This window comes from Sus scrofa, chromosome 2 (genome assembly GCF_000003025.6).
Source record: "Sus scrofa isolate TJ Tabasco breed Duroc chromosome 2, Sscrofa11.1, whole genome shotgun sequence".
Taxonomy (NCBI): Eukaryota; Metazoa; Chordata; class Mammalia; order Artiodactyla; family Suidae; genus Sus; species Sus scrofa.
Window position 1 is genome coordinate 42,526,526 of NC_010444.4, and position 26,871 is coordinate 42,553,396.

Sequence of the window (26,871 nt, forward strand, 5' to 3'; positions counted from 1 at the left end):
TATTTCTAAGGTTACACAGAGCTAGTAGCAGAGAAAGGGAGTGCTCAACTTGGGACTATTAGCTAATATTATTTACCAGTGTTACTCTGCTTTTACTAGTTTCCTTTTTGTGTGACCTAGTTTTAGTAAAATAGCTGTACAAAGATAGCCCAGATAACTCCCCCATTGCCTCTCCAATTCAATTAAATAACACAAGAGTATATCAACGTGTACTTTCGGCATTAAAAATTTTTATTTTTACCAATAGTTTGCAGTCTTACAGTTAGATGAAATTTTGCTTTTGCATTAAAAATCTTTGTGTGTTCATCTAAATCAGTTATGAGTCTTATCCTTTTATTCGTGGAGTAAAGATCATTCCTTCATGTCAATTGGCATTTTGTTTTGCTACATAACATTCTAATGATGATCTTGTTAAGTCACAATTCTGGGCACTGCCTGTTCTTATCTTTAGTCTGTCTTCTCTGATTTTAGATGAGAATTTATGGGTTGTTTTACATTTGTTATCCTTTTCACTCTTTTGTTGAGGGAATCTTTCCCTTGCCCTGTTTTAACTTTATCTCTAATGTTCCTCTTTTTGTGTATGTATATATCTTTTAAAGTCTGATGATTTTGTTTTCTTTCTTTTTTAGTTATCTGTTTCTCCCATGAGCTCATGTACATTTCCTCGTTACATTTTGGTCCAGGATCCAGACCCTGCTAGGATACCTCTAAGTGAGAAGTTGCACAAATGCTTATTTCTGCCTGTCACTTTCTAACCTAACACTGTGCTGTTTCTAGTGAGTTTTTCTTCTGGAATTTAGAATGCTTCTGATTTACTTTTCTTGGGTTGTCTTACCACTTTCATGTCACATTTTTCCTTTTTGGATTGCATATGTATTTTGAGGCACTGATCCACTTGGCATTGACATTGAGACTTGATTTTGCTCACAGTAACTCCAGAGTCATTCCCTAACTGTGGACCAAGTTTATTCAGACACTGATTGGAAAAGTGCATTTTCAGATACTTTCATTATTTTTCCTTTATTTATCAACAGTGATTTGCTTTTATTTACTTGACTCTTGTGTATTCATAGGTAAGAAGGCTCCATACCAGAAGTTCTCAAATTTTCTTGGTTCGTGATATCTGTAGTGTGCCAGTAATTTTTCATAGTGACTCTGGCCCAAAAGAAGTGCCCAATAGTTCATTTTAGCACATAGTTTGGATCAAACAACTTAAGTTTATATATACTAAATACTTCGTAGCTTTTTGAAAAAAAATCCAGATAAATTGAAAGTGAAAATACTTAATTTCATTATTAGATTATCACAAGTACTAATGATATGCGTGTGCTTTTTGGGTATTGCACAACTTTTTCAAACACTGAAAACAGACTGTATATTGCAATCTTCATTTCCTATTTCATATTGATTTTAGCTTTACCAATACCACTGAAAACCAGCTTTGCAAAGATATGATGTCATAGAAATGAATATAGTGTGATGTAAACTTTGAACTACTTTTAATTTGTCTTTGTTGTTTACAGAGTGATCAACAGATGTTGTGTAGAGCTGTTTCCTTTAAAAATGTAAAATCTGTTAGTATTTCTATGAGTTCTCTATGGCACATTGAGGTAACTTGGTGCATAATGTAGGAACTATAGCCTTTGGTACTTTTGTCTACCATGACAATGAGTTTTTTTGGTATATATCAAAATAGAAGATGGTAGGCACTCATTAAATTTTGGTCGGTTTTCATTGTCCTTAAGCAGTTGTTTCATAGAAGTTGGGACAGAAAAGAACTTACGTACAATCTACAAGATTGTACAAGATCTAGAAGAACTACAACCTGTGTATAATGGTACAAGACTTTTTAAAGTGCAATTCTTTGCTGAGTTATGTTTTGTCATGCTTCTTGCTTTCCTCTTAAATGAATCCTGGCAATTGGAAGACACTCATATGGGCTTGTCTGAGGCATAGTTCAAACCCTTAATCTCCTCCCATTTGTTTTTAATGTGAGGAACTAATCTTAGACATCTGTTTTAAGAAAAAACAATTAGAGAGAAATTATGATGCAGTGGTTTTATCCTGAATTATTTTGTAACTTGGCTAGCTCCTGTCCTTTTAAGTTTTAGTAGCATAATAGTCTTATTTCAAGGTAAACACCGGAAGGCAAGTATAGCTTCAAATTTCTTGTCGTTTGTTGACTGAGTCACCTTGCTGTGATTCACCACTGCAGATAACCAAACTGGGAATAAGAATTTTAGTTGGAGGATGCAAGGAGTAACATCTGCTTTGCCAGCATATTACTCACTGAATATACTGTTTGTAGAGTTCAGGTACTGCAATCAAAAAAAAAAAAAAAAAAAAAAAAAAAAGGAAAAAGGAAAAGCCTGGGCATATAAAGATCTCCTTTAGAGAAAGTTTTGATACATTACAATTCTGTTTTGACTTGGCCAGAGTTTTTCTTCCTTAAAAAAATTGATTTTATCCTTGCTAGAGTGTTAAGTGCTAATTCAGTGTTTTACTAATTATGCAGAAGGAGCCCTAGATGGTTTACTGAGGATGACACTCTATGTGTAGGAGCATTGGTGACTGAAGCTGTGTTAAACTTTGTAGCTCCGTAGTCATCAACATCCATAGTAACATGTGCTTTTGTAAGAACAGACAAGTAAAATTTTAAGGTAAAAAAAAAATGCTGTTAGTTCTGAGGAAAGAATTTGGGTTGCTTGTAAACTGCCATGCAGTAAGGAGGTATCATTTAGAATGAAGCCCCTCTTGTATTATAATCATCAAGGAAATACGTTGGTATATATTTCCTTGGAATTTAATTTTTTCCTCTGACCATCCTTTTCCTTTTGTCCTGACAATCATCTCAAATTGTTAATTTATTTTTTATTCAACAGGATCAGAATCTTAGCTGAGATAAAAGATATTTTCTGGGTTTTGTTATATTTGCCTTCAGTTAGCCTGCAAGACAGATTGATCCCTCCCTCGTGATCAGTTTACCTACACTGAAAATGGAGAAATGAAATGAATTACTAAATCAGAAATGTCTCTGTAATGAATCTCAAATCTAAGACAGTGGTAATACTAGTCTCCAAGATATAATAATGTGTAACAATAATTATGTATATAATTTTAGAATAACCTACCCTGCAAGGGTATCTTATTGGAAGCAAGAGCCAGGGTATTAATAATCATAATTTACCATAAAAATGAGTTCTTATTAAAATGGACTTTGATTACTAAACTGATATACATCAAATATTTGTTTTCACCAAGTAGGTTAACTAAATTGTTCTTTGCTTTTACAATGTAGTATAATGAAAAATAATTATTGAAGACTCTGTACTAAGGTACTGAATAAATTTGTGCAAGGAAAGTGAAATACTAGTTTACCCTTAAGAGATTTTCTATCTGAGGAAATGCATATTGAAACAATTTAAGAGTTGCCTTATTTATGTAGGGTGGGATCAGGTGCTTAATTAATATATATGTTGAAGGAAAAATTACTTCTGTATTTAGGATTAAGATGAATAAGGCCATTGACTCCAGCTGGTTCAGAATAATAGTTTTTTTTTTTTTTTCCCAGCCATGCCTGAAGCATGTAGAAGTTCCCAGGCCAGAGATCAAATCTGAGCCACAAGAGTGACAGCACTGAATCCTTAACCACTAGGCTTCCAGGGAACTCCAAGAGATTTTGGATTTGAAGAAACAAGTAAACAAGTAACTAACTGTAGGTTTAACTGTGAATTCAGGAGTTTGTAGTCTTTAAAGTTGGTAAACAAATAGACTAGAACCATGCTGCAGTCTACAAATTTGTGAATTAACAGGTTATGAATTTTGAGAATGGCAGCATTTTCCTTTCTCAGATGTTATTCATACCCGTTTGTTCTGGTGTGACATGAGATAGGCAAATCTTTCATACTCTCCATGATAGATAATTGAATTAGCTTAAAAGACAGACATGAGATAAATGAGATACTCATAAAAGCCACAGTAAAGTTAGATTCAAGAATATTAAAATTAAATGTCCTGTTAAAATTATCTAGGGTGTTGCCATGTTCACTTAGTTATTTTTGCAGAGAAATGGGTCAAGTTGAAGTGAATGATCTGCTTGATTCAACCCATTTTACAGCAATCATTTTACTTCTACAGTTAAGCCACCTGGAAGAAAGAATTGTTTATTTCTCAAGAATGCCCAGTTAAAATAAAATAAAAAATTAATTAAAATTACAAAAAGAGGGAGTATATGTTAAAGTGGACCTGTCTGGGCATAGTCAAGACTTGTTCTCCTGTCATTTATATGATTTTGTTCTGTAGTGTTTACCCTGATTCATTAGTCCAAGATTAAAATACTCCTCACCCTTGCTTTGTTTAACAGTATTTTATAGTATTTTTGAAAAACAGTGTGTCATCTTAAAGGTACTTCCATATGTTGAGATTATCATACCAGGATGATAAATCCCAAAACTTCATTCAGTTGTACTGAGTCCAGGGGATATAAAAGGTGTTTGAAGCTAATACACTAACTGTGCAAAAGACAGCATACTTTAAAAATAGGAGTTCCTGTCATGGCTCAGAGGAAACGAATCTCACTAGTATCCACGAGGTTGGAGGTTCGATCCCTGGCCTCACTCAGTGGGTTAAGGATCTGGAGTTGTGGTGAGCTGTAGTGTAGGTTACAGATGTAGCTTGGATCTGGTGTGGCTGTGGCTGTGGTGTAGGCTGGCAGTTGTAGCTCTGATTTGACCCCTAGCCTGGGAACTTCGATATGCCCCAGGTTTGGCCCTAAAAAGCAAAAAAAAAAAAAAAAAAAAAAAAAAAGCCTTGCTAGGTAATCTTTATAACTTATTACAATTTCACAGATTAGATATTTATTGTATGTCAAGGACTGTGAGGACTTTTGTGAAATTCAATTCCCAAATAAATATATTTATATATTTAATTAGGTTAGTTGTGTATATGGTAAAAATTTATAAAGGTACAGAAGGTATGGAATAAAAAGTTGATCTTCTACTTATTTCCTGCAAGTTCCTAGTTTCTCAGGTTCCCTCCTTGAAAACCATGTCTATAACCAGTTTCTTATGTATTCATCTAGAGATATATTATGAAATGCTTTCTTAACACAAATAGTGTTCTTACTACAAATGGTAGTATATTTCTTATTACAAATGGTAGTATATTACACATATTAGCCTGTATCTTGCTTTTTTCATTTCCACAATGTATATATTGGGGATATACCTATTAGGATTTATAGAGCTTTCTCATTCCTTTTAACTAACTATATAATATTCCAATGCATGTATTCTTAAATTGAATTTTTGGTTGGTTCTAATATCTTGATATTAATACTAACAATATTGCATTAAATATCCTTTATGGTCATGTACAAATATTACTATTTTCTGATTGTATTATTTAAATCTTTTATATTTTTCCTTTTTTTAAAGTCACTTTATCAAGATAGGTATCTTAAAGTCTTCACTCTGATTATGAATTTATTATTTTGCTCTATATTTCTGCCAAATTTACATAAATATTTTGAGACTGTTTCATTACATTCATACAAATTTAGAATCATTATATCTTAAAATATAATTTTATATATAATTAATGATTTGACTCTCATTATTAACTATGATTTTTATCTCTAGTAATATTCTTTGCCTTTAATCCATTATTTTTGATATTATTAAAATTCTCTTTTTGTTAGTGTTTGTATGCTGTATTTTAAAAATCCCTTTACTATTATCTTTTTTGTATTCTTATGGTTTAAAAGTGTCTCTTATAAGCCACATTTAGTGAGGATTTTAAAATTGGAGTATTTGTCCATTTACATTCAATCTTTGAACATCCTGTGCATTATACTTCTAACTCTGACATGCTCTATCCTGTCCTATCCTCCAACTGCTTCACTTTTCTCTATATCATTTACCATCATCTAAAATAATATGTGTATTACTTATTTTGTTTACTGTTTATCTCCCCACTAGGATGTAAACTCAGTGAAGGCAAGACTTTTGCCTATTTTATTTATTTATATATCCACATCGCTAGGTGAATAGATATTCAAAAAATTTTGCCAAAATAGTGAATCATTGACTTGCACTCTGCATGCCCTTTTTGGAGATTTCTAAAGATATTAATGTATAAGGAAGTTCTACAGACACAAAATTCATTCAACCAAGAATTTCCTGAATTTTTATGATCATAGAATTTTATTGAGGTCTAACTTCTGCAGGAAATGAGTGTTCTATAGAACACATTTTGAAAACACTGATTTAGAAAATTTGATTATTGAAGCCGTATTTCTAAGAGGTTGTATTTTAGAAAGCCATTTAGAGGATGTCCACTTGGGGAGTTCACTAAATTGGTGTTCAGCAAACTTTGTTCAGGTGGCCAAATCTGGCCCCATACCTATTTTTGTAAATAAAGTTTTATTGGTACAGAGACATGCTCATTTATTTATGTACTATTTATGGCTGTTTTTACTCTGTCATGCAGAGTTGAGTAGATGTGACAGAGACCATATGGCCCTCAAAGCTTAAATTATTTACTATCTAGCCTTTTCTAGAAAAAGTTTGCTGATCAACTCAAAGAAATTATTGAGCACTTACTACTTTGTTAGCTCAGCATGTTTGCTACATATTTTATGTAGATAATCCCATTTAGCTATACTAAAAATATTTTGGTATAAGTAATGTGATTGTTACTATTTTACAGATGAGAAAATTAAGATGCAGAGAAATTAAATAATTGCCCATAGTTAGCAGGGCCAAGGTTTGAACCCAGGTCTGCCTCCTAGCCTTCGTTCTTTTTTATTATACTAGACTGACTCTGGTTCCTATTGCTTCAGTGGAGTATGAAGTAATGGAATAAAGACTAAGAAAGGTTAAAAAACTCATACTGCACAATGTAATTGTTACTCTAGGAGGTTATCAGTGCAAGAATAGCTGATTTTCTTTTATATTGAAGTTCTAGGGGTTTACGGTTACTTGAGCATCGGAATGGTAAATATTATATTCTTTAAAAAATGTACATTTGCAGAATATGGTTAAAATAAGTAACTTCCCAGATACTGTATTTTCATACCCTCTTAACCACTTAAGTTGATTCTGGTACTTAGATCTTCATTTTTAATAAAAAAAAAATCCTTCCTTCATTTGGTTATAATTGCATAGAGTTTGAATAGAAAGGAGAGAGTAAGTATTTTAAGGGCAACCATGCCCATAATAGTAATAATTGCTACCATGTGTTGAGTAAAAGTGCCAAGTGACTGTACTAATTAATTTATACTTATTTAATCTTAGCAATAAAACTGTGAGGCAGTGTATTATTTTATGTGCATTTTATAGGTGAGGAATCTGAAGTTACTTATCAAGGAAAAAGAAACTAATCTATCTTATCTTTAGATAGATAGATACTATCTATCTATCTAAAAAGAAACTAATCCATACTTCACAGGAGTATTGTGGATTTAAAGAAAGTTAGGTAATTCTGTTGGCTAAATTAAAACTTTATTATACAATAGAGTGGATGTGTGGCATGTGAGCATTTTCCCATCTTATTACCTAGGATTCCAAGTGAAAGTTTTAATTAACGCATAATATTATGCCTAGTAATCAGCTATATTTTATTTACACTTTTCCTTATTTTTGGATATAGGATGTAGAATTTACGTTACTAATTAAGGAGATTTCCTTGCAAGCTAATTACAGTTCAGAAAAAAAAAAAACCTCTTTGAATGTTGGTCAAGATAGTGACATTTGCAAGTGTGAACTCTGTATGAAATATAATTGCATGCTTTTTTCTGTTTAATTTTTTCTATTTAAAAGTGTTCAGCCTTATGGACATTTATAAAAGTACAAAAAGTGGAAAGAGAAGAAAGAATTTACCCCTGGTCCCACACTAGTGACAACTTTCATTAGCAGCTTAATAGTTCCTCACAGTTGTTTTTCTTAAGCATTGGCTTTTATTTTTTTAGAAGTATGTAAATATAATTTTTATCCCATTTTTTACTTCACATTATGACATAAGCATTTTCCCATGCTATTACCCAGGGTTCTAAATAAAATTTTTAATAACCACATAATATTATGCCTTGTGAATAGACTATAATTTACTTAAACTTTCCTTATTTTTAGATACAGGTTACTTCAAATTATTATTATTGCCATTTTATCTCTTTTATTCTTATGCATTTTATATTATAAAAGTAATCATGGTCATGTTCAAAATTCAAATACAGAAACATGTAAAACGAAAAATCGAGCTCTTTGTTTCACTGTGAAGAGTTTTCTGGGTATCTCTTTGGAATTTTTTATGCCAATGTAAGTACATTTATATCTATCCTATTTTATGTGAATAGGACCCATAACCTGTTTCTCTTGTTTTAATCTTTAAAATAATTATAGAATAAATATGTTTGTATAAAATTATTTTTGCATTTATGACTGTTTAAGATTGATTTCTATGAGTGGAGCTGGGTCATAGTGATGGACGTTTTGAAGGCTTTTACTAAATATGCCAATTTTTTTTTTTTTTTTGTCTTTTTGGGCCCTTACCCATGGCATATGGAGGGTCCCAGGATAGAGGTCAAATTGGAGCTATAGATGATGGCCTACGCCACAGCCTCAGCATTGCCAGATCTGAGCCGCATCCTCAACCTATGCCACAGATCATGGCAACACTGAATTCTGAACCCACTGAGCGAGGCCAGGGATTGAACCTGTGTCCTTATGGTTACTAGTTAGATTCATTTCTGCTGAGCCATGATGGGAACTCCTAAATATGCCAATTTTTAAAAAATATATTCTCCAAGCCTACTTTATGAAAAAAATTTTTTATTGGAATATGGTTGACTTAGCAATGTGGTATAACAAAGTGAATCAGTTATATGTATATATATATATATATTATTTTTCCCATGTAGGTTATTACAAACTGTTGAGTAGCTTTCCTTGTGCTATGCAATAGGTTCTTGTTAATTATCTATTATATACAGCAGTGTATATATGTTATTCCCATTCTCCTAATTCCTCCTTCCACTCCCCATCCCGCCAGGGTTTCCCCTATGGTAACCATAAGATTGGTTTTGAAATCTGTGGTTTTGTTTCTGTTCTATAAATAAGTTCCTTTGTGTCATTTTTATTAGATTCCATATTTAAGTGATGTCATATGATATTTGTCTTTGATTTACTTCACTCTGTATGATAATCTTTAGGTCCGTGTTGCTACAAATGGCAATATTTCATTCTTTTTTATGGCTGAGTAATATTCTATTGTATGTATGTATCACATCTTCTTTATTCATATCTCTGTCCATGGACATTTAGGTTGCTTCCATGTTTGGGCTATTGTAAATAGTGCTGTGATGAACTTTGGGGTGTGTGTATCTTTTTGAAATATGAATTTCTCTGGATAGATGCCCAGGAGTGGGATTGCCTAAATGCTTTTTAGGGCCATACCTGCGATGTATGGAAGTTCCCAGGCTAGGGGTTGAATTGGAGCTACAGTTGCTGTAGCCATAGCAATGAGGGATCTGAGCTGCGTCTGTGAATTATATCACTTCTCACGGGAATGCTGGATGCTTAATCCACTGAGCAAGGCCAGGAATCGAACCTGCATCCTTAGGTATAGTAGTCGGATTTGTTTTCACTGTGCCACAATGGGAACTTCCTCTATTTAGTTTTTTAAGGAACCTCCATACTGTCCTCCATAGTGTTGTACCCGTTTACATTTCTACCAACAGTATAGGAGGGTTCCCTTTTCTTCACACCCTCTCCAGCATTTACTGCTTGTAGATTTTTTGGTGATGGCCATTCTGACTGGTGTGAGGTGATACCTCATTGCTGTTTTGATTTGCATTTCTCTAATAATCAGTGATATTGAATATCTTTTCTTTTTTTTTTTTTGGCTGTCTATCTTCTGTCGAGAAATGTCTATTTAGATCTGCCCATTTTTTGATGGGTTATATATATATATATTTTTTTTTTCTTCATTATAAAGCTCCATGAGATGTTTGTATATTTGGAGATTAATCCCTTATTGGTTACTTCATTTGCAAAGATTTTCTGCCATTCTGTGGGTTGTCTTTTTGCCTTTTAAAATTTTTATTTGTTTATTTTGTTTTTCTGTGAAAAAGCTTTTAAGTTTAATTAGGTCCATTTGTTTATTTTTGTTTTTGTTTTTGTTACACTAGGAGGTGGATCAAACAAGATATTGCTGTGATTTATGTCAGAGAATGTTCTACCTATGTTTTCCTCTAGGAGTTTTATGGTATCCAGCCTTATGTTTACATCCTTAACCCATTTATTTTTGTGTTTGGTGTTAAAGTATGTTCTAATTTCATTCTTTTATATGTAGCTGTCTAGTTTTCCCAGTGCTACTTATTGAAGAGCCTGTCTTTCCTCATCATATGTTCTTGCCTCCTTTTTATAGATTCATTGACCATAGGTGCTTGTGTTTATTTCTGGGCTTTCTATCCTGTTCCATTGATGTATATTTCTGCTTTTGTGCCAGTACCATACTGTTTTGGTGACTGTAGCTTTGTAGTATAGTCTGAATTCGGGAAGCCTGATTCCTCCTTCCATTTTTCTTTTTAAGGATTGTTTTTGATTATTTGGGGTCTTTTGTGTTTCCACACAAGTTTTAAAATATTTTGTTCTAGTTCTGTGAAGAATGTCCTTGTTAAACTGATAGGGATTGCATAGTATCTGTAGATTGCCTTGGGTTGTGTATTCATTTTGACAATATTGATTCTTCCAATCTGTAACTTTGCAAACTTAAAATACTGCTTCTATTTTAGGAAGAGTATGCTAATATAACCAATAATAGATCATGTTATTGTTACGGATCTAACATATTTACAGACATTATTTGTGCATATATATGTATAGTCACACACACTGAATTTGTTTAACCAGGGCAGGTTTAGTCATTTTCCCTCTACCTCTCATTCTAGATTTAGCCTTGTTATTCTTACTGGTATGAGTTAAGATGATCTTTTCCAGAATCATTTTTTTAGGGCTCATGTTGGTATAAAAAAGTTGTGTTTGAATTTAATTAAATCTTTACCTAATTTTAATTTATTTGAAAATAAAAATCCATTTTTCTGATTATACAAGTGAATGTCATTGCATTTAAAAAATGCAGACAATAAGAAATAGAAAAAAAAGAAAAATTTTCAATAACAGTCTTAGCACTCATTAATAACCTTTGCTTTTTATCATTTCTTTTTCTATTTATGCATATATGGATAGATAGATGAAGATATCAGCACTCATAAATAGCATTTTGCTGTATATCCTTTGTGTTCATATGCATACATACCCATATAATAGTTTATATGTTTTTATACAATTGGAAAAAGTACTTTTGCTTTTTTAGCCTTTTTTTCCTCTCGGTAACAATATGCTGTGGCTCTCTTTCTCCTTGACAAAAATGGATATATGCCACAGTTATAATGACTACACTCTATTTTGTGATTGTACCTGACTTATTCCAGTATTGTTTGTTTCCAGCTACTTGCTATTATAAATAACACTTTCATGAACATTTTTGTACATATGCTCTTTATCCACTTGTCCAATAATTTCCTTAGGATAAAATAAAAGCAGACCATTTGTATCAAAGGATATGTATATTTAACATTTGGATATATTGGAAAGAGTATCTTTTACTTTTTTTCATATGCTTTTCCATATTGGTTGAATTTTTTCTGTAAGTTACATAGGGAATGCGGAATTGTCAAATTGCCCTTGAGAAAGGTTGTGCTGTATTACACTTGCACTAGTGAATGGGATTCCCCATGCTCATGAGCATTACATATTAACAATATTTTAAATATTTGTTATCTTGTATTGAGATGGGAATTGTATTAATATTTAAAAATTAATTGTGGTATTAAATGCAGTTTTAGCTTATTTTCTTTTTGTATTTTTCATTTATAAACATTCCATTTATTTTTTATTTTTATTTTTGTTTTGGCCACCCTGCGGCCCATGGAGCTCCTGGGCCAGGGATCAGATCTGAGCTGCAGTCAGGAACTACACCACAGCTGTGTCATCACCAGATCCTTAACCTACTCTGTGGGCCATGATTGAACCCAAGTCTCAGGACTCCCAAGATGCTCCCAACACCCTTATGCCACAGTGGGAGCTCCCATTCCATTTGTTTTTTGGGCCTATTTTTCTATTTTTTTCCTTATTGATTTGTTGTTCCCTTTTGTCATACCATACCAGAAATATGCTTTTTTTTTTTTTTTTTTTTTTTGGTTTGTCTTTTAACTTTGTTAATGGTCTTTTTTTTTTTTTTTTTTTTTTTTAACAGAAGTTTAAAGTTTTTAGTGTAGTCAATTTTATTACTCTTTCCTTGTTTTTATGCTTAGGAAGATTTTTCTTATCTAAAGAAACATTTTATTTATTAAAATTTTTAAAATTATAGTTGATTTATGAGTTCTGTCAATTTCAGCTGTACAGAAAAGTGACCCAGTCATACACATATATACATTCTTTTTCTCATGCTATCTTCTATCATGTTTTGTCACAACCGACTGGATATAGTTCTCGGTGCTATACAGCAGGACCTCATTGCTTATCCATTCTAAATGTAATAGTTTTTATCTACTAACCTCAAACTCCCAGTCTATCCTACTACCTACCCACCCTCCCCCAGCAACCACAAGTCTGTCTGCTGTCTGTGAGACTGTTTCTATTCTATAAATACATTAATCTGTGCCATATTTTAGATTCCACATATAAGTGATATCATGTGGTATTTGTCTTTGTCTTTCTGACTTACTTCACTTAGTATGAGAATCTCTATTTGCATCCATGTTACTGCAAATGGCATTATTTTGTTCTTTTTATGGCTGAGTAGTGTTCCACTGTATATATGTACCACATTTTTTTAAACCATTGATCTGTTGATGGACATTTAGGTTGTTTCCATGTCTTGGCTGTTGTGAATAGTGCTGCAGTGAATATATGGGTGCATGTATCTTTTTGAATGAAAGTTTTGTCCAGCTATATGCCCAGGAGTGGGATTGCTAGATCATATGGTAGTTCTATATTTAGTTTTCTGAGGAACCTCCATACTGTTCTCCATAGTGGTTGCACCAATTTACATTCCCACCAATGGCGTTGGAGGGTTTCCTTTTTGCACACCCTCTCTGGTATTTGTTATTTGTGGACTTATTAATGATAGCCATTCTGACCAGTGTGTGGTTTTGATGTGCATTTCTCTAATAATTAGTGATGTTGAGCATTTTTTTAATGTGCCTATTGGCCATCCCTATGTCTTCTTTGGAGAACTGTCTATTTAGGTCTTCTGCCCGTTTTTCAATTGGGTTGTTTTTTTGCTGTTGAGTTTTGAGTTGTTTGTATCTTTTGGAGATTAGGCCCTTATCGGTTACATTGTTTGCAACTATTTTTCCCCATTCTGTAGGCTGTCTTTTTTTTTTTTTTTTAATGATTTCCTTTGCTGTGTAAAGGCTTGTAAGTTTGATTAGGTCCCATTGGTTTATTTTTTTTTCTTTCTTTCTTTCTTTTTCTTTTTTTTTTTTTTTTTTTTTTTTGTCTTTTTTCTATTTCTTGGGCCGCTCCTGCGGCATATGGAGGTTCCCAGGCTAGGGGTCGAATCGGAGCTGTAGCCACCAGCCTATGCCAGAGCCACAGCAACGCAGGATCCGAGCCGCTTCTGCAACCTACACCACAGCTCACAGCAACGCCGGATCGTTAACCCACTGAGCAAGGCAGGGATCGAACCCAACCTCATGGTTCCTAGTTGGGTTCGTTAACCACTGCGCCACAACGGGAACTCCCTATTTTTATTTTTATTTCTATTGCCTTGGGAGATTGACCTAAGAGAACATTTATATGGTTTATGTTAGAGAAAGTTTTGCTTATGTTCTCTTCTAGGAGTTTTATGGTGTCTTGTCTGAAATCTTCAAGCCATTTTGAGTTTATTTTTGTGCATGGTGTGAGGGTGTGTTCTGGCTTCATTGATTTACATGCAGCTGTCCAGTTTTCCCAGCATCACTTACTGAAGAGACTCTCTTTTTCCCATTTTATATTCTTTGCTCCTTTGTTGAAGATTAATTGACAGTAGGTTTCTGGTTTATTTCTGGGCTCTCTATTGTGTTTCATTGGTACATATGTTTGTTTTTGTACCAGTACCACACTGTTTTGATTACTGTAGTTTTGTAGTATTGTCTGAAGACTAGGGGAGTTATACCTTCTGCTTGTTTTTTTATTTTTTTATTTATTTTATTTTATTTTATTTTTTTTCCCTCAGGGTTGCTTTGGAAATTCTGGGTCAGTTATAGTTCAATATAAATTTTTGGATTGTTTGTTCTAGTTCTATGAAAAATGTCATGGGTAATTTGATAGGGATCACATTAAATCTGTAGATTGCTTTGGGTGGTATGACCATTTTAATGATATTAATTCTTCTAGGAGCATGGGATAGGTTTCTATTTCTTTAATTCCTCTTTAATTTTCCTGATTAATGTTTTATAGTCATCAGCATATAAATCTTTCATTTCCTTAGGTTTACTCCTAGGTATTTAATTTTTTGCAGGTCTGATTTTAAAAGGTATTTTTTAATATTCTCTTTCTAATATTTCATTGTTGGTGTACAGAAATGCACCAATTTCTGAATGTTATCTTGTTTCCTGATGCTTTGCTGAATTGATTGATCAGTTCAAGTAGTTTTTATGTGGCATTGCTAGGGTTTTCTACATATAGTATCATGTCATCTGCATAGAGTGACAGTTTTACCTCTTCTCTTACAGTTTGGATACCTTTTATTTCTTTTGTTTGTCTGATTACTATGGCTAGGACTTCCAATACTATGTTGAATAAAACTGGCACATCAGACATTTTAAACCTAAAATTTTTTTAGATTATTCTATTATTGGAAAGAAATTAAACTTGTATATTTAATTTTCAAAACCATCTTAAATTTAAATTATTTATTTAATGTATAAAACAGCATCCTTGAAGTTTCTGTTGTGGCTCAGGGGGTTAAGGACCCAACATTGTCTCTGTGATGATGTGGGTTCAATCCCTGGCCTTGCTCAGTGAGTTAAGGATCTGGTGCAGCTACAAGGTGTGGTATAGGTTGCAGATGTAGCTTGGATCTGGTGTTGATGAGGCTGTGGCATAGGCCTCAGCTGCAGCTCTGATTTGAGCCCTATCCTGGGAACTTCCATATGCCACAACTGTGTCCATTAGTAAAGTAAAATAAAATATAAAATAAAATATAGCAACATCCTTGACTTTATAATATTTCTCTGTAAGTTTTGGAAGTTTACTTATTGTATATGTGAAATATGTGCTAAATATATTCACCGTTTTTAGAAAAAAGATTCCTTGGTCTGTAAAATTGTTCTTGCAAGTTACTCTGAGATAGAGAATGCAAGGAGGCTTTGAATTATAGGCTGATGTGTAGACTTAACATAGTGCCTGTCCCAGAGAAATATGGTGGTTGAAGGGCAGGAGTAGAATCAATGTACAGAAATGATGGGATTTAGAATCTCTTAAAAAAAGCTCTTTTGGTGTCATAGCAAATATATTTTGAAAGGGCTGGGATCTGAAATATTAAGGAATACCACTTAAATGAAACAGGGAAAGTGTACTAGCTTTGGAACTAGAGATTGTGAATTTGAATGCCAACCCTGCCAATTACCACCTTTGTAAATATTTAATCCCATTGAGTTTCAGGTTTTTCTTTTCTTTTTTTCCTATTTTTAAAAAGTTTTATTGAAGTATAGTTGATTTACGATGTTGTGATAATATCTGCTGTAAAACAAAGTGATTCAATTACACATGTACACACACACAGATTCTCTTCCCACGTAGATTATCACAGTTTTTTCTTTTTTGAAATGAGGATAGTAATCCCATCAGAAAGTAATTAGAGGATTTAATGATAAAATAAATATCAACTTGTTGCTTAATAATGCCTAGTTTTATTTTTTTTATTGTGAATTCTACAGAAACAGCATTGATAGAGATGAAATTTGGGACTGAGATTTGAGTACTGGAGACACCTGTGCATTTCTTCCATATCCTCACATTAAAAAAGGCAGTGCTTTTTTTTTTTTTTCCCAGTGGTAGCATGAGAGCAATAACAGAGGGAAATGAGAATTATGTAGTGTGTAGCAAGATATTTTCCCTAAGTGTCACGCACGCACACACACACACACACACAGGGTTTCAACAATCTTGTTGTGAATCAGGAAAAAAAAAGTGAAATTAGGAAAATTCCAGGACAATACATCATAGGAATTGGAGGTTGATTGGAGTTGGGGGAAATAGGAAGGTGCTGAAACCAGAGAAATATTTTTACCCGAGATATTTAACCCCTTTCAATTTCATAGTGTCTTTTGTCAGATGAGTTAAATGGGAAGATGAAGTAGTGAAACTGATATAATATGAGAGAAGTGAATGCAAAGTATCCCATTTTATAGATGAAGTCACAGGAGACATGTTCTTCACAGAATAGACATGAGCCCAGTAATTGGAAACTCTGACTTAAAATGAAAGCTGTGCTTGTCATATGGTCCTGAGTTGTGTGTCTGTAAACTTGGGTGCATCTCATCCTAATATTCCTGATATTCTTCACTTAGGAAGTGAGACAGTCTAGACAGTCTTTGAGAGATGCCAGACTACATCTTTTCTAAGCTTAGTGAAATCTTTAACTTATAGTGAAAGCTATAAGTATAAGCAGATCTCTCAACATGATTCTCTTCATTTGTTTCTCTGTTTTTGAGAGTGAGCAAAAGAATTAGGTGTGGGAAGGACTAATCCATAGTGTATGATTGAGCTCCTTGTGGATAAGCAGTGTGTAGTTATTGAGTGTGATGATGGGGTAGCGTTGCCAATGTCATGTACCCTTAAGACATTCTTTAAAAAGTGGGTAGTTATATTAGCCACCAGGTATCTGTTTAAGTGGGACTTGGGCACATTTCAGTGGAATCCCAGGGAAAAAGCAAAAAGGGAAATAATTTTGTATAAGACATATCCCATCTAGGAAGCATTTTCATATCTCTAATCTTCACAAAAATCTTGGGAGGTAAATGGCAATATCCCCATTTTTTTATGCATATTTTTTATTTCAGAAAATTAGATAAGTTTTATAATTTATCTTCTTCATTTATTTCACACAAAGTTGTAATTATTTGTCTCCTTTACTAGGTTGTGAACTCCTTGAAGTTACCAATGCTCATTCATTTTTGTTTCCCATTGCTTACCACAGTGCTGGCATAGAGCAAACATTCAGTAAACGATGAGTTACTATAATTTACTTTAGGAATTAGGACTCATAGTTAATTAGCCCATAGTCACCAAATCTTTATTTTCCTTTTCCTTTTAGCATTTCTCCCATTTCAATTTCCATCACAAGTTAAAGAATTCTTTAAAAATGTAAAGTACAACATACATGCTATATAGCAAAAGTTCAGACTGTACAGATTCTGCATTCACATAAACTGTTCTGGTCTGAATCCAGTTGATGATGCAGCTGTTATTTTTATAATCTCATTTTAAGTACATATTTGCACAACAGGCGGTGTCAATTCATCTAAGTAACTTGGTGTTATTTGCCTGATACTTTAAATTACAGAGCTCCATTACTGAAGTCATTATTTGTGGTTAAAGGGAGTGGTACTGAGAGTGGTAACAAGAAGAGTTTCTTAAAATGAGTATCAAAATGGATCCTCTTTAGATGTCTTTAAATTTATCTTGACTTAACTACCTAGAACAACTATAAAGAACAGCCCCTGCTCATTTGTCTACCAGTTCACCCTATAGAAAATAGTAGACTGATTTAAAAAATTTAAGGTCTTAAAAAAAACAGTACTTTTTTTTTTTTTTTTTAGGGTCACATCCATAGCATATAGAGGTTCCCAGGCTAGGGGTCGAATCAGAGCTGTAGCTGCTGGTCTACACCACAGTCTCAGCAACCCGGGATCTGAGCCACATCTGCGACCTATACTACAGCTCACATGGCAACACCAGATCCTTAACCTGCTAAGCAAGGCCAGGGATCAAACCCACGTCCTCATGGATGCCAGTCAGATTCACTTCTGCTGAGCCACAACGGGAACTCTGAAAAATAATCAGTGCTTATTTATAAACTTTTATTAAATGATTGCTTTTAAAATGTTCTGTCACTTTATTTTCTGAGCAGGATTCGGGAAGAGAAAACTCATAGGGATGGAATCTTCTTTTTCTGGATATGATAATGTGACTGCAAATGTTGAGACTATTCTAACTATAATATTTATTTTACAGTGAATCCAAGTTGTCAGTTGCTGGAGATTTGAGATTGCACTTTATTGTTCTGTATCCCCAGAGATTACAATTTATACTATGCATCCTGTGGGCTCTTAGAAATGTTAATTGAATTGCTGGAAAATTGCATGTATATTCTCAAATTAAAAAAGAGACCCCCTCCAGTTACTCAAACAATTTTGAGTTAAATTCTAGCTTATAATTCATCCTTATGTTTAAGAAAATATTTTACTAAAAAAATAAGAAATCTAAAATCATTGAAATCTAAAATCTTTTTAATAAGATAAAACATTTTATAGACTTAACAATTTTTTTTTTTGCACAAAAGTTTCTGTGAGCTGACCCTCATTTAACATGATTATCCTTTAACTTCACAATTTTTGAATTTTAGTGTACATAGGAATCACCTGGGGACTGTGCTTTAAAATAGATTTGTAGGTCATACTTTCAGAATTATAGAGTCAATAGATATGGATGGGGCCTGGGGCCCACCAGTGTTTTAAAAAAAATGTGGTTTAATAAGGACCCCAGTGCTTCTGAAATAGAGTCTGAGAATTATGTTTTGATAATCACTTTTTTCTCCAATCCTGCTCACACAAGACCTTCTCTGATTTTTGTTATTAAACAGATAACTTACATGTCTGAAACCAGTCAAGCTGCAAGAGAAAAAGGATATTAAAAAAACACAATAAGGGAGTACCCGTTGTTGCTCAATGGTAACACACCTGACTAGTATCCATGGGGATGCAGGTTTGATCCCTGGCTCCGTTCAATGGGTTAAGGAGCAGTGTTGCCCTTAGCTGTGGTGTAGGTCACAGACGAGGCTCGGATCTCAGTGCTGTGCCTGCGGTGTTGGCCTGGCCGGCAGCTGTAGCTCTGATTCGACCCCTAGCTTGAGAACTTCCAAGTTGCAGGTGCTGCAGGTGCGGCCATAAAAAGCAAAAACAAACAAACAAAAACACAATAATAGGTGTTATTTCAAATTATATTTTGCTGAAAAATCAGGGGACATGAAGGAAGAAATAGAAGATAAATTTATTGAGTGAAAAGTTATAAAATATATTCTAGATTTCTTTCTGATCTAAATTTTTTAAACTAAATTTTGTTTGGTTCTAGTAAAGTGGACAAACTGCCTTATGTTGTGTTTGTGAAGTATATGACATTTTTATGTAGTTAAGACCTCAAGATGCAAGAGTTTTGGGGATTAAGTCACATGGTAATTCTATAAATAGGTTTTGGAAGTTTGTAGTCTATTTTGTGGTTTTGGTTCATAGCAATAAGCTGCCTTTGTAGAGTAGAAGACATGCTCTCTTCTTCTAAATAATCTCATTCATTTTTCATGTAGATTCTATTTTTATACTGACCATTCTGTATAAAATGACCATTCACAGACAGATCTTGAATTGTTGTTTCAGGAAAGCAGTCAAGTGTCGGCAGTTGTGAAAACGTGTCAAACTTAGGCAATTCTATCTCTGATTTACTATTGTGCTACACATGTTGGCAGAAGTGAATTTACAGGCCTAGGAAATGCCTCTTCTTCTAACCCAGAAGAACCTTGATCTTAACTATCTATAATGTGTTTAAGTAGGCTTAGGAAATGTTACATTAAAGTGTAAGGGTATACTTCCCAGTAGGTGTGGATAAAATGTAAAATTGTAGGATGTCGAAGTGGTAGTGACTTAAGGGAGAACTGGTACAGCAGTTCTTGAATACCATCTACAGCCAGGCGGGCTTTAACAGTCATTTCCGGAGCTTTTAAAAAACAAGGCGGGCCCACTCAGGGAGATTCCAGCTTAATAGGTTTGAGGTGGGGCCTAGAAATTCTGATTTTATAAAAACCCTCTAGGTGATTATTTAATCAGATTCTGACACAATTTTAAATTCAGTGCAAGAATTCTTTCTACAACATCACTGGCAAAGAGTGGCAAAGAGCCTTAACTTTGACAAATTCCAGGATTGTATCTCTATTTTGTGAGGTAACTTAGGCTATTATTTTTAAAAATTTATCTGGACTGAGCTAAAATCCACCACCTTGTCATTCCCATTTTTTCTTTTGGAAAGAAGAAAGAGAAACTAACTTTCAATCACGTTACACTCACTGTGCTAGATGTTACCTTTCTTTTGTTGGTTTGATAATATTAAACTAGATAGTTTCCTTAGCTGCAAAATGGATTATTAGAATAGATAAGCAATTATCAAAATGTGGTCTCTGGACACATGGAGATCCCTGATGCTCTTCTGTGGGGTCTAAAAGTTCAAAACTATTTTCATCACAATACTAAAATGCTATTTGCCTTTTTCACTGTGTTGACATTTACACTGAAGATGCAAAGTAATTTTGAGCAGAAATGTTTGGTGCCTTAGCACAGATCAAGGCAGTGGCACCAAATTATGTTAGTAGTCATTGAATTTTTAACAATCATCACCACTTACAGAAAAAAAAAAACTCATTTTCTTAAGAATTGTTGTAGATGAAGCAGTGCAAATTATTGATTTTTATTAGTTCTTGCCCCTTAAGTACATTTTAAAATAATCTGTGATGAAATTGGAAGTATGCATAAAACGCTTATGCTATGTATTCAAGTACTATCATTACATTAAGAAAAATCACTCATGTAAGTGATTTGTAAGATGAACTAAGTGTTTTTTTCATAGGACATAATTTTTACTTGAAAAGAATGACTAACAGACACACAATGGTTATTCAGACTTTGGATACTTGGCAGACATTCTCAAAAATGAGTAAAGTGATGTTGCCATTTTAAGAAGAGCAACTGACACTATATGTTATCAATAATAAAATGTGAGCTTTCAAGAGAAAATTGTTTGGAAAACATGTAGCCACCATCATGAGCTTGATGGCTTTCCAGTATTTAAAAACTTTTCTGGTAAGATTGGTGCCAGTATTAACAAATGTGATTTTAAAAAATACTGAATAATGAAATATGTCAACATTCTGAGGATCTGAACAACTCAGAATGAATCAGTGTTTTCCAAATGAACCAATGCATAATGTTGCAAAATCATGCATGGGTAAAAGATGAGTTTAAAGACCAATGGTTTTTAAAGTAATAGAATATAAAAAGTTCATTGATATGCAGATTTTTTATTCCATATTGCAGTTAACTTTTGAGCGACTATTACTTGTCAAATTTTGATATAATATCAAAGAAGAATAGCTACAGTTATCTCAAAAGGCTATTAAAACACTGTGCCTCTTTCCAACTTCATATCTATGTGAAGATGGATATTTTCACATACGTCTGTCAAACCAACATATCACAACAGATTGATTGCAGTGGCACCAATGAGAATCCAGCTGTCTTTTATTGAACCAGGCATTTGAAATATTAAAAAATGCAAAACAATGCCAGTCCTCTGATTTTTTTGTTTTGGTGAATATACTTATATTTTAAAATTATTTATGTTACTATTTAATACGTTCATTACTAAATGGTTATTATTAATCATCATTTTATTTTAAATGAATTAATAACTAATTTTTTTCTCAGCTTCAATTTCAAATATAATAACTGTTGATAAATATATCCATAGCTCTTTAGGACTCTGAATAATTTTTAGAAATGTAGGAGTCCTGAAACCAAAGAAATGAGGACCATTGGACTAGATGATCTCTAAGGGTCATTCCCATCTTTAAAACATGGAACCATTCTAATGTAACATGTTTCCTCTAAGATTTCTTAGCCATTCTCAATCTCTGCTTGTCAGTGTCCCTTCTGAACTATGGTCCTCACTACTGAAGTCACATTGAAGATGTAAGTTGAGCAGCATAGAATACATAAATAGGCAACTATGAGTAGGCTTCAGTAATAACTCTCTTTTGAGATTTTTAAGAATAGGAGAAATTCCTTTTCTTTGAGGAAATAGGTTCTTGTTCCAGAAAAGCAGAGTATTGCACTAGGTAGCATCTAAGTTATCTTTCTTGATACATCAGAAATACTCTTGCTTTTGCCTTAAAAGGTGTAAATGTCAATAAGAAAAATCTCATTTTTCCTATTCTTTATGTGATATTCTTAATTATTAGCAATTGTATTTTTTAAAAATTGGGCATTGGCCTAGTATCACTTCTTCTGCAAGCTGAATTTCACACTTCATTTTTCGTAGTTTACATTATACATCATTTAGTATAATTATTAAGAGGAAAAGGAAAGCTAAGAGTAATAGACTTAAAAACCATGGCTTCAGCCTAGTAATGCTGCAAAGATCAAAAGATAATGGTAAGGAGGGTTTCGCTTTTTATTTTTTTGGCTGCACCCATGGCATGTGAAAGTTCCTGGGCCAAGGATTGAACTTGAGCCATAGCAGTGGCAACGAGCCACAGCAGTGACAATGCCGAATCTTTAACTGCTAGGCCACCAGGGAATTCGCTTTTTTTTTTTTTAATTGATAGAACTTGTGGGAAAATAGTAGTTTTAATGAAAAAAATCACATTGCTAGGAAAACCCATTTGAATTTGCATACAAGGTATTTTTAATATCTCTAATTTTTATTTTGATGTATAAAATACTAGGTATTGATAACTTCCCTAAAGTTAGTTGAGAAAAATAAATGCTTTAAAGGCAGTTATTTTAACTCAGTGTCTTATTACATATAACATTATTAAATCAATGAATCAACCCTTGGCTTGAGTTTTAATCATGTGATGCTACAATTTAATATAAAGATGGACAAAATTTTGTTACAGGTGTTTTGGAAGCACTTTAGTACTTTAAAGAAGTGCCTTCGATTATTGACTCTCAGAGTTGGAAGGTCATTTAATAAAACCACTCATTTGGTGCTTGAACTTTCTTGCTAAATTTACAAAAAAGTAAAGAGGATGAAGATAAAAAAAAAATAAATGGGTGTGGCTTGGAGACAGCTTTAAGCAGGATTTAAAAATATTGCTTGAAAGCTTTTAAAATCTAATTATACAGGGAGATGGCAAGTGTTTTTATTTGCTGTTTACCTTTGATCTATTACCTATTTTTGGTGGAGTGGGACATGCTTTTTGAAAATATTTATGGTCTCTTCATTTGATGTCAAGATACCTGTTTGAAGCTGCCTGTAATTCAGAGGTTTTTCTTTTTCTTCTTTCTGGAGGTTTTTATCTTTGTAACTAATATTAATATTTGGCTTTTGCTGCTAGATTAACAGCAGGTTTGCCCAGATTTGGTGACTGCTTTTGAATTTGTGTGATACAATGAATTTTAGAAGTAGCGTATTGTTTTGGAACAAATTAGACATGTTAAGGATAAAAAATCTAAACACCAATTCATAGAATAAAAAAAGTAAAATCAGCCTATATCTCACTCACTGTTAACATTTTTGTTAAATTGTACCTCACTTTCTGTGTGTGTGTATACACATTTGATTTTCTGTAAATTGGTTCTTGTTATGTTATATAATTTTATTGTACAATATTTCATGGCCACCATTTTTTATGTCAGTAAATATAGATTTATCTCATTATTTTTAATGATTACAGAATATTTTTTATGTAGGTACTATAATTTACTTTTGCAATTAGTAGGTTATTTCCAATTTTGGGTTGTTAGAAAAATGCCGTAGTGAACATTTTTGTAGTTTAACATTTTTGCAATTAGTTCCTTGGTATAAGTTTTGGAAATAGCCTTGCAAACTTAAGGGATATTGATGTTAAAAATTTTAACACTTTCTGTCAAGTTACCGTTCAGAAAAGTTGTTTATCCTCCATTACTTAAGTGAAAATGAAGAAATAAGTGTATTGTATGTATTGTGTAATTCCAATTCGTTTTTTAAAAAGAATTGTTACTAGAAAGACAAGGTGGGATCCTTTAAAAAAATACGTAAGTACTGAAGAACTGTTTTGGATTCTTCCAGAGTTTAGGCTTTTGGATAAACAGCATTTTGATATAGATTTATTTTGTGGAAAACTTCAAAGTTATAATTTATAATTAAAAGTCAGATAAAATGTGAGAATAGCTTATATTAGAACCGATATTCTTTGTTGGCTTTGAATAGTACACAGAATATATTCATATACAGTTTTGCGTTATCTGAGGTAAAATTGCTCTCCTGAATCCCAAAACACGAGAAAGCCATGAGGAGGATAAGGGTGTAATACTGAAAATAAATGTCAGAGCTCCCTTCCTCTGGCCAACCTCTTCTGTACTTCTCATATCCAGGGATGTAGTTAATATAGAGTTGCTAGAAACTGGTGAAACTGGATTGGGGAAGCCTGTGGCATCATTCCCTGCAGAGAAGGAGTCTGGGGAGGAAACCTAGAGGATGTATGACCCAGGGATACTCAAATCTATCCAAATGCCCAGGACTTAATTGTCTATCAATCCTGATTAGAAAGTAGAATAAATTATCCAGGTCACTTAGGCAAAGCATATTAGAGGAGCTGGGAAGGTCTGAGTTGTGGATTTATTTCATATTTCAACTTAATTTCAGATGCCAGTACCTAATCCATTATGGCCAATTGTGCTATAAATGCAACGTGGAGTAGTAGTTCCTATAAGTGATATTGAACAAGATCCATTTTTTTTTCTTTGTAGTTAATTTTATTTAAATCTAGTTAGCTAACTGACTAGGTTAGTTAGCTAAGTTTAGATATTTACTGGCTGTATTTAAAATATGTAGATTAAATCAAACCAGTCCCCAGAATCTAGGAAAGTTTCTGACCTAAATTAGGAATCCAAGCTCCATTATTATTTTCAGTTGAACACTACTTAGAGCCATCCTCACATTTTGGAAAGAATATGGTCTTTGCAACAAAGTTTCTTTGTTTTCATGGAACTAAAAATGTGCTGTATTTAGACCAAACAATAAAAATAAACTACCAAACTACCTTCTAATGCATGGGGGTTCTGGAGAGACGAAACCATAGATATTTAGAGGCATAAAGTGAGTCATTGTGCTAGTTAAAACTTTTTACAAGGCTAGCTCTGTGTGTTTGAGTTGCATCTGTTACCTCTTTAGCCAGAACTAAAGTGTATGCAAGCAAAAGAATTTGGATTGAATTGTGGCTCATACAGAATGCATTGTATAGAGCCTAAGCATCTAAATAGGTTCTACATCTTAGGTAGAATTAAAATTGCCTCCTTTCATCTTAGGTAGAATTAAAACTGCATCTTTTCACATTTGTTCTACCTACAAAGTGTTCCTGTTGGACATATCCAAGATATTTTCTGTGAAGCTAATTCATTTTAACTTGCAGAGATAAATTAAACAGGTTTTTAAAGTGTATTTATTCCCTTAAGATTTTTTTCACCCTTTTGTTTTTACTTATGCATATTTTTAAACACTTACTTTATTACTGACAATATTTTAAAACCCATAAAGGATGGATATGTAAGTTGTAAGATAATGTAAAACAGTGAGATAATTGTCTTTTTTGGTATTATCATCTTGGAAGAAGTTGTTAGTCAATTGCCTGAGTTAAAAATAATATAGGAGTTCCTGTCCTGGTGCAGTGGAAATGAATCTGACCATGAACCATGAGGTTGCGGGTTTGATCCCTGGCCTCGCTCAGTGGGTTAAGGATCCAGCATTGTCGTGAGCTGTGGTGTAGGTTGCAGACATGGCTCAGATCTGATGTTGCTGTGGCTGTGGCTGTGGCTGTGGCCGGCAGCTGTAACTCCGACTGGACCCCTAGCCTGGGAATCTCCATATGCCGCAGGTGCGGCACTAAAAAGACTGTATACATATATATACATATACATACACACATACATATATATATGTATATATATGTGTGTGTGTGTGTATGTATATATGTGTGTGTGTGTGTGTGTGTATATATATATATATAATTTGTAGCCAGAATGTATTCTTTAATAAAACTTATAAATGCAATTTTCTAATCCTTTTTCACTTCATTTTTGTCTAAACTTTTCAGGTCACTTTCATGAATTCAAAGGCAATTTACCAGTGATTTCTGGGTGCTGGGGCTGATTTTTTTTTGTGCGTATTTGTAAGTATTGGTTTATTTATTATTCTTATTATTCTCTTTGTGTAATGAATCAGTCACGGTGTTTTTAAAGTGCTATTAGTTTTTTGTCAGTGTTTTCTTAAGAGGAGTATAGAAAACTGTCAGCTGGTGAGAAAAGCCTCAGTTTGTTGTGATTTCCAGTAAAATAAAACAATGGCAGGGACAATTACAATAGGCTGGAAGAATAAATACCTTACTCTTTGAAGATGGGACTCAAGTGTAGGAGTGGATTACCTTAAAGGGGCTGTTCTATATATACATGAATAATTTACCCTGAAAACTTACAGTCTTCTGGTTGTCTGGACTTAAAAATTGCTGTGTACTCATTGAAAAGATGTGAGATGATACAGAATTCAAAGAGCTGTCAGTACATGATGAGATTATGTACTAAGGAACCAAAGACTCATTTAGGAAATGTATAATGCATATCAAAATTGGGGTATTCCTACGTTCTTCACCATCTCCAACATACTATTGTATTTTGTATGATATTTTGGAGAACAAAGATACATTTTCTCAGGAAAGAAGGTCAATTTCAAGAAAAAAAATTGAACTTTAATGATCAATTAAAATATTTTAAATTATGTATATATTAACATAAAAGTAGATTAG

The 26,871-nt window shown here is 33.3% G+C and overlaps 1 protein-coding gene across 42 annotated transcripts in view; it reads left to right on the plus strand.

Moving 5' to 3' along the window:
- The window catches only part of SOX6 (SRY-box 6), a 621,434-nt gene that overhangs the window by 79,135 nt on the left and 515,428 nt on the right, over positions 1 to 26,871 (plus strand). For 41 of the 42 annotated variants that reach the window (XM_021085342.1, XM_021085322.1, XM_021085335.1 and 38 more), the window contains one exon: positions 26,167 to 26,241. The gene's annotated coding sequence lies outside the window, so the exon portion shown is untranslated. Of the gene's footprint in view, positions 1 to 26,160; positions 26,242 to 26,871 lie in introns of those variants that run through there. The other variant, XM_021085353.1, reaches the window with a different exon arrangement.